The sequence below is a fragment of the Oryza brachyantha genome, chromosome 8, assembly GCF_000231095.2.
Source record: "Oryza brachyantha chromosome 8, ObraRS2, whole genome shotgun sequence".
Taxonomy (NCBI): Eukaryota; Viridiplantae; Streptophyta; class Magnoliopsida; order Poales; family Poaceae; genus Oryza; species Oryza brachyantha.
This window is the reverse complement of record NC_023170.2, coordinates 11,126,058-11,143,379: the sequence shown is the minus strand read 5'-3', so window position 1 is coordinate 11,143,379 and position 17,322 is coordinate 11,126,058. Positions and strand designations below refer to the sequence as shown.

The following is a 17,322-nucleotide window of genomic DNA, read 5'->3' as shown; positions in this document are numbered from 1 at the left end:
TAATATAGGTTTATATGTAGTCAAATATTGCAGTATCTCCGGCATTCTATGATGTTTATTTAATACTATGAGTGAGATATACACTCATATAATATTGTACTCTATTTTTTTTAGTTTTATCCTGTTAATTTCTGTGAACATATGAATTTGGTCATTCTTTTTATTAAAAAATTTATACAATTATTCATTATTTCGTTATGACCAGTAAGTCGCCCATGCGTGATAATGAAATTTTATTAACAAATATCATTAGCACCATATTAAAATAGAGTTAATAAAAATGATTTGTTATATAGGTCTTTTTTCTTTAAAAAAATAAGAGGGAGTTGGGGGTGGGTAGCAGCACATTCACCTCCACCCACCACCACCACTACTAATTTTTTATAGGAGTATACATATGATTTATTATTAAAGGATTTTAAACATAATTTATAATTTTGCATATTTATGCAGAAATTTTAAATAAAAGAACAATTAAACATAAATTTAAAAGTCATGAACGTCATTGCGTCAAACAAACAAATATACGTATCTCATGGCCCGTCACAGATGACTCATCCGTGACGGGCCATAATTTTAGCCTGTTAAAGATGAGTCATCCGTGACAGCCTATGAGCACTTCGGTGACATGCTTTATTTTTGGCCTGTTAAAGATGATGCTCATTGGTGACGGACTTTGGCCCGTTAATGATAGGTTTTTTTCATCAGTGACCACTCATCACTGATTAGATTATTGTCTGTCATAAATATAGGTTTAGGTCCATCATAGATAACTTGTTCTATAGTAGTTCCTGCTGCTTCCGTATCGGTGCTCATAGTTAAGCTGCTTCCTATAAATGCTGTCAGCTCGATCGAAGGGCTATTATCGCTGAATCGAATCACACGGTGCAATATACTAAACGCCATGGCTATGGAGGGTAACCTGCTTGATCTCCCATGGAGCTTCGACTTGCTGCTGGTACTGCTGCTGCCTCTGCTCGTCGCCGTGGTCTACGTGTCGCCGGCACTACGTCGTGGCCGCAGGATTAGCGGTGGCGCGGAAGGACCGAGGCCGCTGCCCCCGGGGCCATGGCGGCTCCCCGTGATCGGCAGCCTGCACCACCTCGCGTTGAGCCCCACCCCGAGGCTGGTGCACCGGACGCTGGCCGGCCTCGCGCGGCGGTGCGGCGCCCCCGTCATGTACCTCCGGCTCGGCGAGCTCCCCGTCGTGGTGGCCTCCACCGCGGACGCCGCCAGGGAGATGCTCAAGACGCACGACGCCGTCTTCTCCACCCGCGCCATGAGCGTCACCCTGCGGGAGAGCATCGGCGACAGGGTGGGGATCACCTTCTTTCCCTACGGCAAGCTGTGGCGCCACCTCCGCGGGATCTGCACCGCCGAGCTGCTCGGGGCGAAGCGGGTGCGCTCGCTGCGCCCCATGCGCGAGGAGCAGGTGGCGCGCCTCGTCGACGGCATCGCCGCCGCCGCCGGTGGCGAGCCGGTGAACGTCAGCAGGCAGATCGCCGAGACAGTCACCGACCTGGCGCTGCGCGCCGTCATGGGGGACTGCTTCGTGTGGCGGGAGGAGTTCCTGGAGACGGTGGACAGCGTGACAAAGAAGCTCACCGGGTTCGCCGTCGCCGACCTGTTCCCGTCGTCGAGGCTCCTCCGCGCCGTCGGCAGCACGGTGCGCGACATGAAGGTGCTGAACGCCAGGGTATTCGAGCTGGTGGACCGCGCCATCGAGAAACACCGGGAGAAGAAGAAAGCAGCAGCTCACGACGGCGGCGACGACGACACGATCGGTGATACTGATAGGGAGTGCTTGTTGAGCACTCTCCTGAGAATCCACGAGGAAGAAGACGATGGCACTCTCACCATGGCAACCGTTAAAGCCGTCGTGGTCGTATGTATCAATATTATCCAGACTACCACTCGAATTCTATTTAATCATGTCACATTTATATTTCAATATAAGGAGAAGGTATTTGCACGGAAGATTATTTAATTATCATCATAAAATTTAAAACAGAACATCTAACTTCTAAAACCATGCAAATATATTGTTGGCAAGAGAATATGTAGGATTTAAAATTGAGTTTAGTGGACATATGTGTCCAATATATGCAACGTGTATTTGCATGGGTAGTGGTGTGTGCAATTGATAAAACCATTTTATGGAGTATCACGAATGGTTTGAAAAGGGAGCGCTAATAGGTACAAGCTACAATGTTACTGTGCAACTATTTACCATAATATTATACTTGTATAATTTCTATAGATATATTAAGATTTTAAACTTTAGACAAATTTATTTCTCACCTTGAATATTATTTTAAAAAATATTTTCACCACTTTGTCATAAAAAATTGCTTTAAAAAATAGAACCCTCATGGGTAGCTATACTTCGACATTGTACATATTAGCTGAGTTGTTACTGCATTGAACGATAACTGTACTGTTATTACTTAGTTCCTACGAGATAAAAGGTGGGCTTAGATAGACATAGAGAAGCAAAGAAGAGGGTTGATCTGTGGATGGATCTCATTGACCAGCCTTTGGTTGATGTGGGAGATGATTTTTAGGCCTTAGGAAGGAGAGGGTATAGAATAGTTATCTTATAAGGGGAGTATACACACACACGCATATATGTGTATATATATGGATGTGTGTATATATATAGACACACATGTATGTCAATATCTTGTCAATTAGAAGAGCCACCCAAAATATAGCATCACCTATTAGATTATTATTCACCCAAAATATAGCATCACCCAAAATAAGGGGAGTATATACACACACGTATTCATGAAACTATTTAAAAACATGTACCACTAAGAGTAATACTTTTCATGACAACCTGTTGTTGTAATTTTCAAAAATCAATTATTAATAGATGTTGCATATATAGTGTTGTGTGATTTTCTTGACTGCATGTATTCTTTATGCATTGTATTTGAGAAATAAACGATTGTTAACTCTTCATCTTGTTCTTCTTGCGTCATCCACCAAAGTGGATAGCATTAATCTAGCTAAACTTGTAAGAAGGTAAAATACTAATGGTTTCTATCCAGGACATGTTTGGGGCCGGAAGTGATACAACATCAAAAGCACTTGAATGGGCCATATCAGAGCTTGTGAAGAACCCTGAAGTGATGCAGAATGCACAAGCAGAGATACGACATGCTTTGCAAGGCAAATCTAGAGTAACTGAAGATGACTTGATTAATTTGAAGTATCCCAAGAACATTATTAAGGAAACATTGAGACTACACCCTGTAGTACCTATAGTTGTCCCAAGAGAGTGCCAGGAGTCATGTGAAATCCTTGGATACAATGTTCCGAAGGGAGCAATCATGATTGCGAATATCTAGGCTATTGGTAGGGACCCTAGATGTTAGAATGATGCGGAAGTCTTTATGCCTGAGCATTTTGAGAAGACAAATATTGATTTTAGCGGCAAAAATTTTGAGTTTATACAATTTGGAGCAGGACGAAGAATGTGTCGAGGCATAACATTTGCAAATGCCACATTGGAATTGGCCCTCACCGCTCTTCTATACCACTTCGATTGGCGTCTCCCTCTTGGTGTAACAATAGATAAGATGGATACGGAGGAGAAATTTGGCATAACCGTTTGCAAGAAAAATGATCTTTTTCTGCAACCAATACTTCATGTTGAACGAGAAGTGATGTAATCTACTGGCTATAGTCCCATGCACATTATTGTTGAGAAAAATAGTCATACCAATTAAATCGTATTGTACCTATGTTTATAGTTAACTATACTTAATGGCACACATTTGCCTATGTCGGTTATATTTTTTGTTTTGGAATCTAAAAGCTCTTGAGATATACCAATGCCCATTTCTAGTGAACAACTGAGTAATATGTGATCTATTTTATTTTCTTTTCTTCACGTTTCTCACGGAAGTAAAGTAGTAAAGTATGATCGTACCCCACACAATACACACATATATATATATACACACACTACTATAAAAGCGCTACGTAATAAACAACACGTGACACACTACAACCAGACCCCACACCATCCACCAACAGAGCAACCACCCCACCTTTGCACGCTACAGTTAATTTTTTAACTTTTTGAATTACTTGCGGGTTGTCCCTGAATTAAGTGAGTTAAGCTTTGACTCCTTTTGGTTAAATTTTAACTTAGTAAGGCACGAATACAAGCCAGTGAACACGAGTTAATTTTTAACTCAAGAACACGTTGCACACATACTGAGTTATTTTTTAACTGACACGACTAGCAATCATGCACGTCATGCTGCTATACTATACAGTTAAAGTTTAACTTATCGAACAATACAACACGTGCTAGGCGTATGAGTTAATTTTTAACTAACACACTGGTAGTGGGGTTGAATGTATGACGAAAGTTAATTTTTAACTACTCAAACAGTAAATGCACATATTCCTTTCATGTTGTCATCAACTACATTTTAACTGCACAATGCATCTTAGTAAACACCCTACGCATATATAAGTTATTTTTAACGCAATACTCATATCTGTCAGTTATTTTTCAACTCCACTAGCTTTTGTTGGGGGTGGTGGTGGTGGCACGAGGGTGGGCTGACATGGAGGTTGGTTGGTTGATCGCTGTGTGACGCGCTACGTTGCTTCGTAGGACGCAACGTTTCTGTGGCGCGCTGTGTAGGCCTCCGTGTGTGTATATATACCATGGAAAATAAACTTCGGTAAGAACCATAAAATTAACTTTAAATTTAAGGTAAAAAAAATTAAATTTTGGCTTCAATTGGCGTAAGCAGAAGAAAAAGATAGAGCGAAAAGAGTTCGGATGTAACACGATCTTGGAGGTTATTAGAGATTCAGAGAGCATTTCATCTGGTACAAAGTTACAGTGCGAAATTATTTATTGGTTTGCATTGATTCATTCTTGGGTTGTTGCGATCAGGAGCTTGAGTTCGATCAACTTGACGAAGTACTACCCTCAGGGCTACCATGGCGTTGATAAAGAATTAAGAGTGAAGTGTACCAGCGGTCTCTAAATTTATATGCATGTGTCATCTAGGTCCTTGAACTCTTAGAATATATTTTTACATCCCTAAACTTGTCCGGGGGTATCATATAGGTTCAAACGGGCTCTGACTCACTCCATCCGCTGACGTGGCATGCCACGGTGGCGCCTACGTGTTTGTGGGGCCATGTGAGTCCCACATGTCAGTATCTCTCTCCTCTTTATTTTTTTTTCTCTCTCTTCTCGTAGACGCCACCGTGGCATGCCATGTCAGCGGATGGAGAGGATCGGAGCTCGTTTGGATCTATATGACACCTCCGGACAAGTTCAGGGACCCAAAAATGCATTTTGAGATTTCAGAGACCTAGATGACACATGCACACAAGTTTAGGGACCGCTGGTGCACTTCACTCAAGAATTAATGCCAGATGGTGGCTTGTTTTGCCACACCACCAACACTGACGTGATCAAAGGTTTATACGGTGAAAATATTTTCTCTCGAGGTTTAGTAATAAAATTATTTATTAAAAAGTTTAAAAATTAAAAAAAAATCATGGTGAAGTTCATGAGGCTTGGCAAGGTACGTTGATCTGAACAAAGCTGATCCATAGGGCTTTCAGGGAGTTTTGGAGAAACTCCCCTGATTGCACATTGGCAACAAGTGTTTCGTAATAGAACGGAATCGGTTATCTCTAACAGGCTTAAAGTGCCATCTCTATCGGGCATGGCTTCTGTCACTAAACTAAGGTCAGTGATGTGAGAAAATATCTCAATCGGGCATCCGACCGTCACAGATGACACTCATCTCAATCGGGCCTAGATTATGGCCCGTCACTGATGACTCTCATCTCTGACGGGCCAAAATTATGGCCCGTCACACATGACCCTCATCACTGACGGGCCTAGATTGTAGGCGCGTCACAGATGAGTATACTCAAAAAAAATAAATTTTGTCATATGTGGGCCTCTTTGGTGGTCATCTCTGATGGGCTTTGTCATATGGGTGCCTCTCTAGGCATCTCTGACGGGCATTTGGTTAGCCGTGCACCCATCAAGAAATTGTTCTAGGCCAAGCACGCTTAATCCTTTAAATATTGCTTCCGAGAAAGAAATTATAATTTATTAGTATATTAATCGTATTAACCCCTGGGCCACGATGTCACGTCCTCCCCAATTCATATATATTCATTCACAAACACAATCATTTAACACAACCACATTAATATAAATTTTACTTTGGAATTTTTGCTAGATAACATTTTCTGAACAATGTAAATTTGAATTTAAAAATAAAACAACTTCAAACAATATTTTCAAATACTAAATCATTTCAACTAAAAAAGTCATCAACAATAAAGTTGTATAACTCATCATTATATATAACTTTTATTTTGTTCATTTTTCTATACAACAACTTTTTGAACAGTTTGAATTTGAATTTGAAAATATGACAACTTCAAACAATATTTGAAATACTAAATGATTTCAACTTAAAAAGTCATCAACAACAAAGACGTATAACTCATCGAGATATATAACTTCTACTTTGTTATTTTTGCTATATAACATTTTTTGAACAATTTGAATTTGAATTTAAAAATATGACAACTTTAAACAAAATTTTTTCAAATACTAAATGATTTCAACTGAAAAAGTCATCCGCAACAAATATGTATAACTCATCAAGATCTATAACTTTTATTTTAGTCATTTCATCATCCGATAAAGTGATAGCAATATTGTGCATAAAAGTCACATATCTTTCATCTGGTTTATAAACTATAACACACATATATAAATTTTGTGAACAGTGTTACTAACACTTTGTCGGATGAAAAAATAACCAAAATAAAAGTTATAGATATTGATGAGTTATACATCTTTGTTGTTGATGACCTTTTTAGTTGAACTCATTTAGTATTTTAAAATATTGTTTGAAGTTGCCGTATTTTCAAATTCAAATTTAAACTATTTTAAAAAAGATATATAAAAAGTGTCCAAAATAAAAGTTATAATCTTGATGAGTTATAAAACTTTGTTGTTGATAATTTTTTTAGTTGAAATCATTTTGTATTTAAAAATGTTGTTTTGAAGTTGTCATATTTTCAAATTCAAATTCAAATTGTTAAAAAAAACATTATATAGAAAAATTACCAAAATAAAAGTTGTAAATCTTCAAAAGTTATACAACTTTGTTGTTAATAATTTTTCCATTTGAAACCATTTAGTATTTAGAAATATCATTTGAAATTGTTATATTTAAAAATAGTCATATGTGACGGGTCATAATTTTGGCTCGTCAGAAAGGAGGTTTATCAGTGACGGGCCATAATCTAGATCCGATTGAGATGAGTGTCATCTCTTACGAGCTTAATAGTTTAGCCTGATTGAGATAATTGAGACCATCTCAATCGGGCATACATTTGTGCCCAGTCACAGATAAGTATCATCTCTGACGGGCCCTAAGCATATGCACCTAGATTCGGCTGTGTGACTACATTTATGATGGGCTCATTTTAAACATGATTGATATGAATTCATTCTGACGGCCTAATAACCCAGGCATGTGACAGGCCGTCATAAATGAGAGGATCTGCATTGGTGTCGCCAACGTGAATTTTTTTATCTAATGTTTAATTTGTCGTTCCTTCAGTTTCGTGGTGCTGCTGTTCTTTTGTTTGTTGTCGCAGGGGCTATTGATTTCCTCAATGGTAGACCGTAGATTTCAATGGATGCATTATAATAATTCAGTATGTGTTGTTCGGTGACTGCATGTCTACAAGTGGCATGATTTTTCATTAAAGAGGATTGGCACCTTGGTATTTTTTTTTACTTATAAGCTAAAATTTATATTGTCAACCATAAATTAGATTTTTCATCATAGTTTCTTTTTCAACCTTAAAAGCTTTTAGATCAGTAAGTAGTACACAACACCTTATTTGTCATAGGTCAAAACTTTCATCCGGATGAAGGGTTACTGATGTAAAAGTTATCTGTAATAGGTGAACCAGACGAAGGGTTACCGATGTGAAAGTTATTTGTAACAGGTGAATCGTAGATATCTCACCTATGAAGCACTTTTGATTTCATCTTCCATTTTATTCTTCGGTTAGGTGAAGCACTTTTGATTTCATCTTCCATTTTATTCTTCGGACTATTAATTTTCAAACCATGCAATGCATATTTAAATCTCTTATGATCTTAAATTAAAAAGTTATCAACTGCAAGGTTGGATTTCTCGAGGAGATCTACAACTTTGATATAGGAAACTTTTTCATCGAGGTCATTCAAAAATTCTAACTATTCATTTTAAAATATATCAAAATAATTATAACATACATTTGGACAACAAAAAAGTTTGAAATGAAAATATAGTCAATAATAATGTTGTAGATCAACCTAACATCTACAACTTTGATGTAAGCATATCTTCAACTGAGGTCATTTGAAAAAAATCAAAAATATCATGTATTTCGAAATCCAATCAATGAGAAATTTAAATCTGAACATGTAAACAATGTCAAATGAAAAAAATTAATTACAAAGTTCTAGATCTAATCAATATCTATGATTTCTCTATAGAGCATGAATGTGTTCGACATTGTTAGATAAATTCAAAAATTCATTTATCAAAATACATCTTACATTGTAACACATAATTGAGAATATAAACAATCATAAGTAAAAAAAAATGTCAATTACAAAGTTGTAGTGCTTAGCGAATCTACAACTTTCCTATCTGAAATAATTTAAAAATTAAAAATAACATTTGTTGAAAAAAGAGCTTTCTCATCGGTAGTAGGTCATAATTATTCTCCATTAGGGTTAATTCTTATTGGTAGCATGCCATTATTATGACCTGTTACCGACAAGGTAAATTATCCGTAACACTTCGTTCTACGACATCCATTACCAATATGTTATCATCCATAGCGGGTCGTGGTTCAGTCTCGTTATAGATTATCCGCAACGGTCCATAATTATGACCTGTTAAGGATAACCTTATGTCCATAATCGATCATTCCTATTGGGCATATCTAAAACGTGCTACATTTTAAGCTGTTAAGGATGAGTTATCCGTAACCGTCTCTATTTTCTCATGATAAATGAGCCATTACCCATGGAGGATTCCGTACTAATACAAACAACAGGTATAAAAAAATATTTATAAGTTTTTTTTATTTTTAACTATACTATTTTCCTTTTTTTTATTAAAAAGCCAAATAATGACATAATGGATGCGTTGACGTCAAAATGAGAACGTTGACGTGTCACATACATAGGCTTGGAATTATTTCTCAGAATATTCCAGTGCGGGATCTATATTCTCAGGAAACCGGGCGTGGCAGTCAGTTTGATCCTATAACTGACAAGATATAAACATAGAAAATGATTAAACCTAAAACGCTATCGGCTAGATAGTACCGCTTCAGGACCCTAGCCAATGAGCTTAGACGATTGGCTTTACAGGAACTTTATGATAATATGTAAAAATATACCCTATCGGCTGAATTATGAGTAGGATAATCAACAGATAGCTCAATCAACTAACTTATCTTAAAATATCGGACTTAACCAAGACAGTTTTAAGATTAATCAGCCGATCGGACCAATCTAGCACTTATTATACATGAAATCAGCAGCCGATAGGACAATAAGCGTGTAACTTGAAATAAAACTAGATTGCTATGCTAATTACTAGCACAAAATAATAATAACCAACTACACACATGCTTTTGCTAGACGTAGAAGATCGGACTAAACCAGGGCAGTTCAGATCTAAACACAGCCATGCGTGAAAACAGCATAATATTGCGACATACAAGTAATTAAACACCAAACCATCGTAATTCATCAACTCGCCTACTAAGCTTAGCAGATTGGACAAGCTCCTATAGGCAGATCGGACCAAATTTACATAGATCGGACCAAACCGAGAGAAAATGCAATTGAATTCTATATGTCTATAGGAAACACGAAGATCTGTAAGATTAGAAGATAAATTGATGAATTACTTAAGATAATGCTAGCTAGAACTCCAGCGATAAGAGTACTTGACCCAATCTGGTAATACGAACCTAGCCAACTAGATTGATCGGACTAAATTGAGATAGAATCAGGTTGAATAGACTCATATTAACAGATTGAATAAAGAACTTGTGAGGATTTGATCGAGAACCTATGACTACTTCAAACCAAAACAGACCAAAGTAAATCGAGATATACCGTCGACCACCTAGGCAGGAGATCGAACTAAATCGAGACAATCCTATTCTAGCTGATCAATGGGTTGACAGATACGAACTTCATTACGCAGCTGACAAACCTTACGGCAAGAGCTCGCTCTTGTTGAAAGTTGGCAATGCACCAAAGATGTGTTATTGAACTGATTGTTGTCTTTAAAAAGCTACGGGATACCCTATTTATATCCTAGAAATTAACTAATCTAACCGAATATGGATCCGTATTAGCAGATAAAATTCTAAACAAACTCTAAGCTACAGATAAAACTAAATTACACGAACTGTAACTAGTTCTGAATCTATCTCTAATCATCTGGGCCCAATCGGACTCCAATCCTTATCCGATTCAGACTCTATCGACTGAACCTAAACTTGCCTTTTTTCTGTCTGATTCGGTCTCTAATCGTGCATTAGTCCTCAACAGCTATTTGCTCAAAATCTGGCATTAACAGGATACGCTCGGGTCAGCTAATTGCCACTGAAGCAGCTAATTGCCCCAACCGTCACATCTGAGCAGGCACATTAAAGAACATTTTAACGATGTGTTAAAATTATAGCTAACTAAAATTGTTAATTTGTTTAGGTCTTGGTACAAAAAAACTACTAGGATCTTTAAGCAATTGATCGATTGTGCTGGTAGCAAGATAAACCGATAGGATTAATGGTAGAGACAGGAGGATGCGGTGGTTCCGAGAAGGCAGCTTGGATATGCATAGGGTCTGCTCTCCTTAATTTGGTGGTTTGAGTGGCCACCACTAATGGCATCTGCATATATAGTGTCTGCTCTCCTTAATACTTCCTCCACTATGTGCCAATTCTGTGCTTTTAGAAGGGAGGAAAGGTATATATATAGTAAAATTGTTGCTTTTACACTGGTTGCTGGCTTGATGGTATATGTTGAACTCTTAGTAGCATGTTTAGAGAGGCCATTGTTTTTAAGTAAACTAGCATGTGTTGTTAGCGTAAAATTTAATGTATTTAATCATAGAGTGAAGTGCAACAGCGGTCCCTAAACTTGTATGCATGTGTCATCTAGGTCACTGAACTCTTAAAATACATTTTTGGGTCCCCGAACTTGTCTGAGGATGTTATATAGGTCTAAATGAGCTCTAACCCGCTCCATCCGCTGACGTGGCATGCCACGGTGACGCCTACGAGAAGAGAGAGAAAAGAATAACGAGGAGAGAGAAACCGACATGTAGAACCCACATGGCACCACCAACAAGACATAGGCGCCACCGTGGCATGCCACGTCAGCGGATGGAGCGGGTTAGAGCTCGTTTGGACCTATATGACACCCTTGGACAAGTTCGGGGACCAAAAATACATTTTGAGAGTTCAGGGACCTAGATGATACATGCTTACAAGTTTAGGGACCGCTGGTGCACTTCACTCTTAATCATATCATGCGTCTGTCAGTAGATGGTAGGAAATTTGTTATCATGTCACCCCATTTTTTCATACTAAAGTACAATTTATTCATATAGCTATGATGAAAAGATGAATAAGATACCTTAATTGTTAATTAAACAGTAATAATCAATATGATATCCCATCTCTCTTATCCAATATTATATTTATATATATATATATATATATATATATATATATATATATATATATATATATATATATATATATATATATATATACACTCGTCGTCGTATCAGAACTAAGAAGATATATATGCAAGACACTACTCAATCAATTACTCTTGTCATTGTTTTCCCAACAAAAAGGGAGATTTTTAGACTAATTGGCGCAGATCAGTAGGTGGCATTTGTCTTTTGCAACATTTGTGTATTTGACATGTGGCACAGAACCGAAGTAATTATACTCCGTCCGCTGGTTTTTTAACTGTCGTTTACTTATGAACTTACGTTTGATCTTTCATTTTATTTAAATTATTTTTACAAATACTTAAAATTATAAATCATTTGTAAAGTTTATTTAAGTAATAAACTTAATCATAATAAAATATTTAACAATTATATAAAAATTTAAATAAGATAAATAGTCAACTGCAGACCAAAAATTAAAAAAAATACAGGGACTACGATGCTGGCGTGGCAAATAACAAAACACCAGAACTATCGACTACCCTGCGCTGTAATAGTTATCTTTTGTCAGTACTGCATGAAAACTGAACGACTATAATTCTCTTAACAAGCTAATCTCGGTGTGGTGTACATGTCATGAAAAACAATAGAGAGTACAAAAAAGAGTGCGTGTTCGCGCGCACACGCACATGTGTCTTCGATATGAGACTATTAATTACGCCATTAGTTTTTGTACGTACACCATAGATATAATTATGAAAAGGATTATAATCTTCAGTCGGCAAAAGTTTCTTACTTTTGTCTGAGGTCAACATTTATTACTTTTAATTCAGTCTTACTTACGGTTAGACCTTTATACTCTGGCTACTAAAATTTTTTACCCACGGGTAGTACCCGTACCTGACCCGAATCGTCGCAGGTATAGTTACAGGTATTTTTTCCTACCCGCGGGTAACCCATCGGGTACCCGAACGTACCCCACAAGTTGAATTTTATGTAAAAACTTATTATGTTATTAATATAATAATATTTATGATGTAGTCTCTTTTACCTAAAAACTTTGATATGATCTATGTATTATGAGCAATATGTTGTATTTGTTGAACTTTTCATGTGATGCAATATTATATTATAAGCAGTATATTTAGTTTATTGCATATATTGGCATGGTTATTTTGATGTGTTTTTAACCTATGAAATGGTAGACCCGACGGGTACCCGATACCCTCCTGGTATCCGATGGGTACCAGTCTCACTTCCTTGTTTAGATAGTGTATGAAGAGGCCTAACTAAATCCTTGTATGGCTTCCTCTATTTCTATATAGGGAATTCTACCCATAGCCTTCAAGTTGAAGGGCGAGTAATTGCTCTACCTGCACCAAACCCGACCCGTTGTCATCCCTAGTCCGTGGCTGCATCAAGACTGTTGCGTGCGGCCGTTGCCAGCTATTCTCCAAGGTCTCCTACCTCCTTGGCCTCCAGGTGTCGTTGCGCCATAGGCGGAGAGGGATCGGGAGGAAGCTGGTGGAGAGGATGGAGGAGTGGTTCTGGCAGATGTGCGCCGAGTACGTCTACGTCGCCACCGAGTGCGACAACGAGCCGTCGGTGCGCCTCTTCATCGGCGCCTGTGACTATGCCAAGTTCCGCACGCCGTCAGGAACCCGCCTACGTCGCCACCGAGTGCAACAACTGAGGCCGACAGCTAGCCAAACGGGAGAGACGACACCATTTAATCTTGCCCCAACGGCACCTGACAAGTGGGTCCCACCATGCGCCATGTAAGCAAAACAGGGGTCAACTTGGGTCCATACAACCTTGGGACCTATATCGGTCGGTTTTTATAACATACGGGGTATAGATATCTGGTACTCAACTTGAGAGCTAAAATACAGACTCGACATCATGTCATGGGACACAATGTGGACTTATTCCGGACGGTTATTGGATCCATGGTCACTGAGGTCTGACCTGTGATGATGCAGCTATCCCATCCCAGCAGTATGTGTTCAGCGCCTTGGTGTTGATCTGCATGTGCCACAATCTAGGCTGCCTCCATTTTCTCAATCAAACCAATGAGCCCGTGGTTCTGGTCTGCTCCATAGCATGGTTGAATGGTGATTGTGTGGTACGTTGAACAATGAATATGAAAATGTTTCTTCTCCAATGCCATCTATTTCCATCATAGCATCTTCTAATGCTGCGTGTAGTGCACATGTTAAGATAAATTTCAATATAGAAGTTCTTGGAGTAACCTCACCATACATAAGAGAAGGTATTTATACTCAGGATGTGTCTAATCCAACCAAACAGCATCTTCTCCATGTAATCTTTTGCTACAGTCAACCAAACACCATCTAACCATATCCGGGCTCATTCAATACAATCAACCAAACAAGACAAGTGCATTGTATGTCTAGAGACAAGCTAAACTCAGTCTGAATAAAAGAGATGAGCCAGACCAGAGACATATGGACAACCAAACAAACCCTAAGAGAGTGCCATGTATTTCTATGATCCGAATTCACATAGAGGAAGCACCATTTGTTTAGTGATGAATATAATTTAGAGAAGGGAATGACATACAAGTAGGTATCAAAATTGAATAGGTGGCTGTAATAAGTAGGTCTGTAAAAGATAAAGTGGAGAGGTAAAAAAAGAAGGTTATAAATATGCTATGCATGCCATTCACTAGCATTATGTTTTATTTATCATCCTTTTTGAAATATTTAGGATTTCATTACTCATCAGTTGTCCGAAATTTTTCTAGTCCTTTTATCAAGTACTTTTACTTTTCTGCCACCAAATGGCAGATTAAGGCACACAAGATGTAATAACACCCTAACCCCCCTAAAATTCACATAGTCCAGTATACAAGGTGAGTAGGCCCCTACGTTCACATATAACAACTCACTTATATTTTCGTCCTCACTTCGTATAAAAGAGTCTTGGAGGTACTGTGTTTAGAGTGAACTGTGTATATCAGTTGGTCTAAGCCTATCTAAACTTTTCATATGGGACTAATATATCCCAGCAACGAAACAATTGGGCTTGACAAGCCAAAATATTATCAATGGGCTAAAGTATTATCTTATGAGCAGAGTACTGATATGGAGTTGTTGATGCATGACAACCTACCTTGTTAATTTGCTGCCTATAATTATGCGCACACATGTGCACAACTATAGTGTGATGCTGACATCATCGTTAAATTCTTTAGACTTTGAATACTCCCTTCGGTTTTTTATTTTAAAAATTCATCTTATTTAATAAATTTATATAATTATTAATTATTTTGTAAGATTTGATTTACTAAAAGGAAAATTTAAGAATGACTTATTATTTTGTATTATTATAAAAAAAATTGAATAAGATGAACAGTTAGATTATATTCAAAAGTCAACGGCGTAAAATTAAAAAATCAGAGAAAGTATGTCAATACAAATTGAACAATATTAGTGTATCCTGAGTCCTGACACAAACTGCATACACCATGCACTCTCAATAAGAATTAAGTAACAACCGTGATCTATTGGTTGCCACTTAATACTGTGGTCAAGTACCCACTGTAAAACCTCTTATTGTCTGCTGCAACCTCAATAAACATGTAATTTCGTGAAATTTAATCACAAATATTTTTTTAGTTAACTGAACATGTGGATTCTATAAGCTTGTGCCATCTTCTCATGTGCACATTTGCTGTTTTGCCTGATCGGAGTTGTCGCTCCTTGTGTTGACTGCGCCAAATAACTCCGAATGCAGGAGGATACCTGCTGCTGCATGAAGAGCACAAGCCAACTTCATGTGACTGGCGTCTTGCAGCTCTAACCCGTGCGGTGGTTACCACATTGGTTTGGTAAAACGACTCATGCTGCCACAATGTGCTTATTTCCTAATGCCACCCATTTTCAAAGTAAACGGACTGCATTATGTTTTTTTTAGGCAGATAAACAAAGAGTGAGGGGCAGAAGAAAAGACTCTCTCAGGAGCATTCAAAAAGATGGTGAATGGAGACAGGAAGTATGAATAGATAGGTGTTTTCTAGATGTTTTTTTAAAATATCAAAAGTATAATTTGGGTTTTTGTATCGGCTAGGAATACATATATAACACCATCTTTAATTGGACATTTGTATTGACATTTATTTTGAGTGAGGCTATGTTATAAAATCTTTTTACATCTCAATGATTATTGAGATAATTAAGATGCACCCTTGAACTTTCACACTAGATATTTATATCCCTGCACCAGCAAAACCAGACAAATAACACCTTAAAGGTAATACAACCCAGTACTAACAATGGTTTTCTTGACTTTCAATAAAATTTGTAGACGTGATTATCGATTATCGTGGGCCTCCCACATGCCATTATGCTAAAGTATAGATTGTAAAAAGGTGCCCATATGATTTTATTTTTGCAACCGCCATAAAATATGTAATTTACAAAATGTAGTATTTAGTTTTAATTTGTTACTCGGATAAATCGACCATTGATCCACGCAGTGCTGTGTGCCACATAGACATGTCAGTAAGCTTGTGCCTGTGCATGAGGCTATGACTGCCGCTTCATCACTTTGCTGAGTTGTAGGGTTGTTCTCGCTCGTTGACTGATGGCATGCCAAGACCATGTTCTCGATCGACTCAAAGCTTAGGGCGTGTTCAAATGTCTAGCTTCCTAATACTTTGGTGAAGTAATTAAAGCACATGCGTATCAAATTAACAGTATCTGGGGACACACGTGAAATAATATGATAAGCTGGGAACTAAAGTAGATTATGAAGGAAGACAGTCATATAAATGTGAACCGAAGAAATCGTCCAGTTTGTTTGACATGCCTTGTGTCGTTTTTCTGCTCTTGTTTGTATGCACATTACATTAGATGGACTTTATATATCCTTACTTGCATACTAGTCATGGTCTATGGCAGTGCATCTACCGGCAATTGGCTTTGACTACTCTACACAGCATACAACGCATGTATAATGTGCTATTTTCCTGATACCTCCAATTCTTAGATGAATGGACCACTACATAAGTGCATATTAGCGTGCATATTGTTTCATTTGGTGGATACGCATACACGAAAAGGAGAGATTGTAGGTAAGAGAAGAAGATCAGGAAAGTCAATCTACGAAGCATTGAAATAGAAGAGAGGGGAGGTAGCTAGTAAAAGCTAGTAGCAATATACGATATACAAGTTTTTTTTTAAGATATATCAGTAGTAATATTTGGTATCTACACCGACTAGAGACAAATATCACCAATTTCAGTAGATCAATTGGATTTATCTCTAATATAGCGTGTTTCTACCCAGCGTTGCATGTTCGTCAGCATTCCCGGCTGGTTGCTGCTACAACTAACTAGTCTTATAGGGAATATTTTGCTGAATTTGTCATGAACTTATTGGTAGTTTTCAAGATATTTGTGTAGCACCCTATGTGGGTTGATACCTAGATTCTAAATCTACTTAGACTAAAATATACAAGGAGAATCTAGACTATTTGCAAGACCTAGAGATTCAAGGAATAGTTT

At 37.8% G+C, this 17,322-nt stretch overlaps 1 pseudogene; it reads left to right on the top strand.

The window, feature by feature from the left end:
* The first annotated feature begins 904 nt into the window (after positions 1 to 904).
* Positions 905 to 3,680, top strand: LOC102699423 (annotated as a pseudogene).
* Positions 3,681 to 17,322: the final 13,642 nt, after the last annotated feature.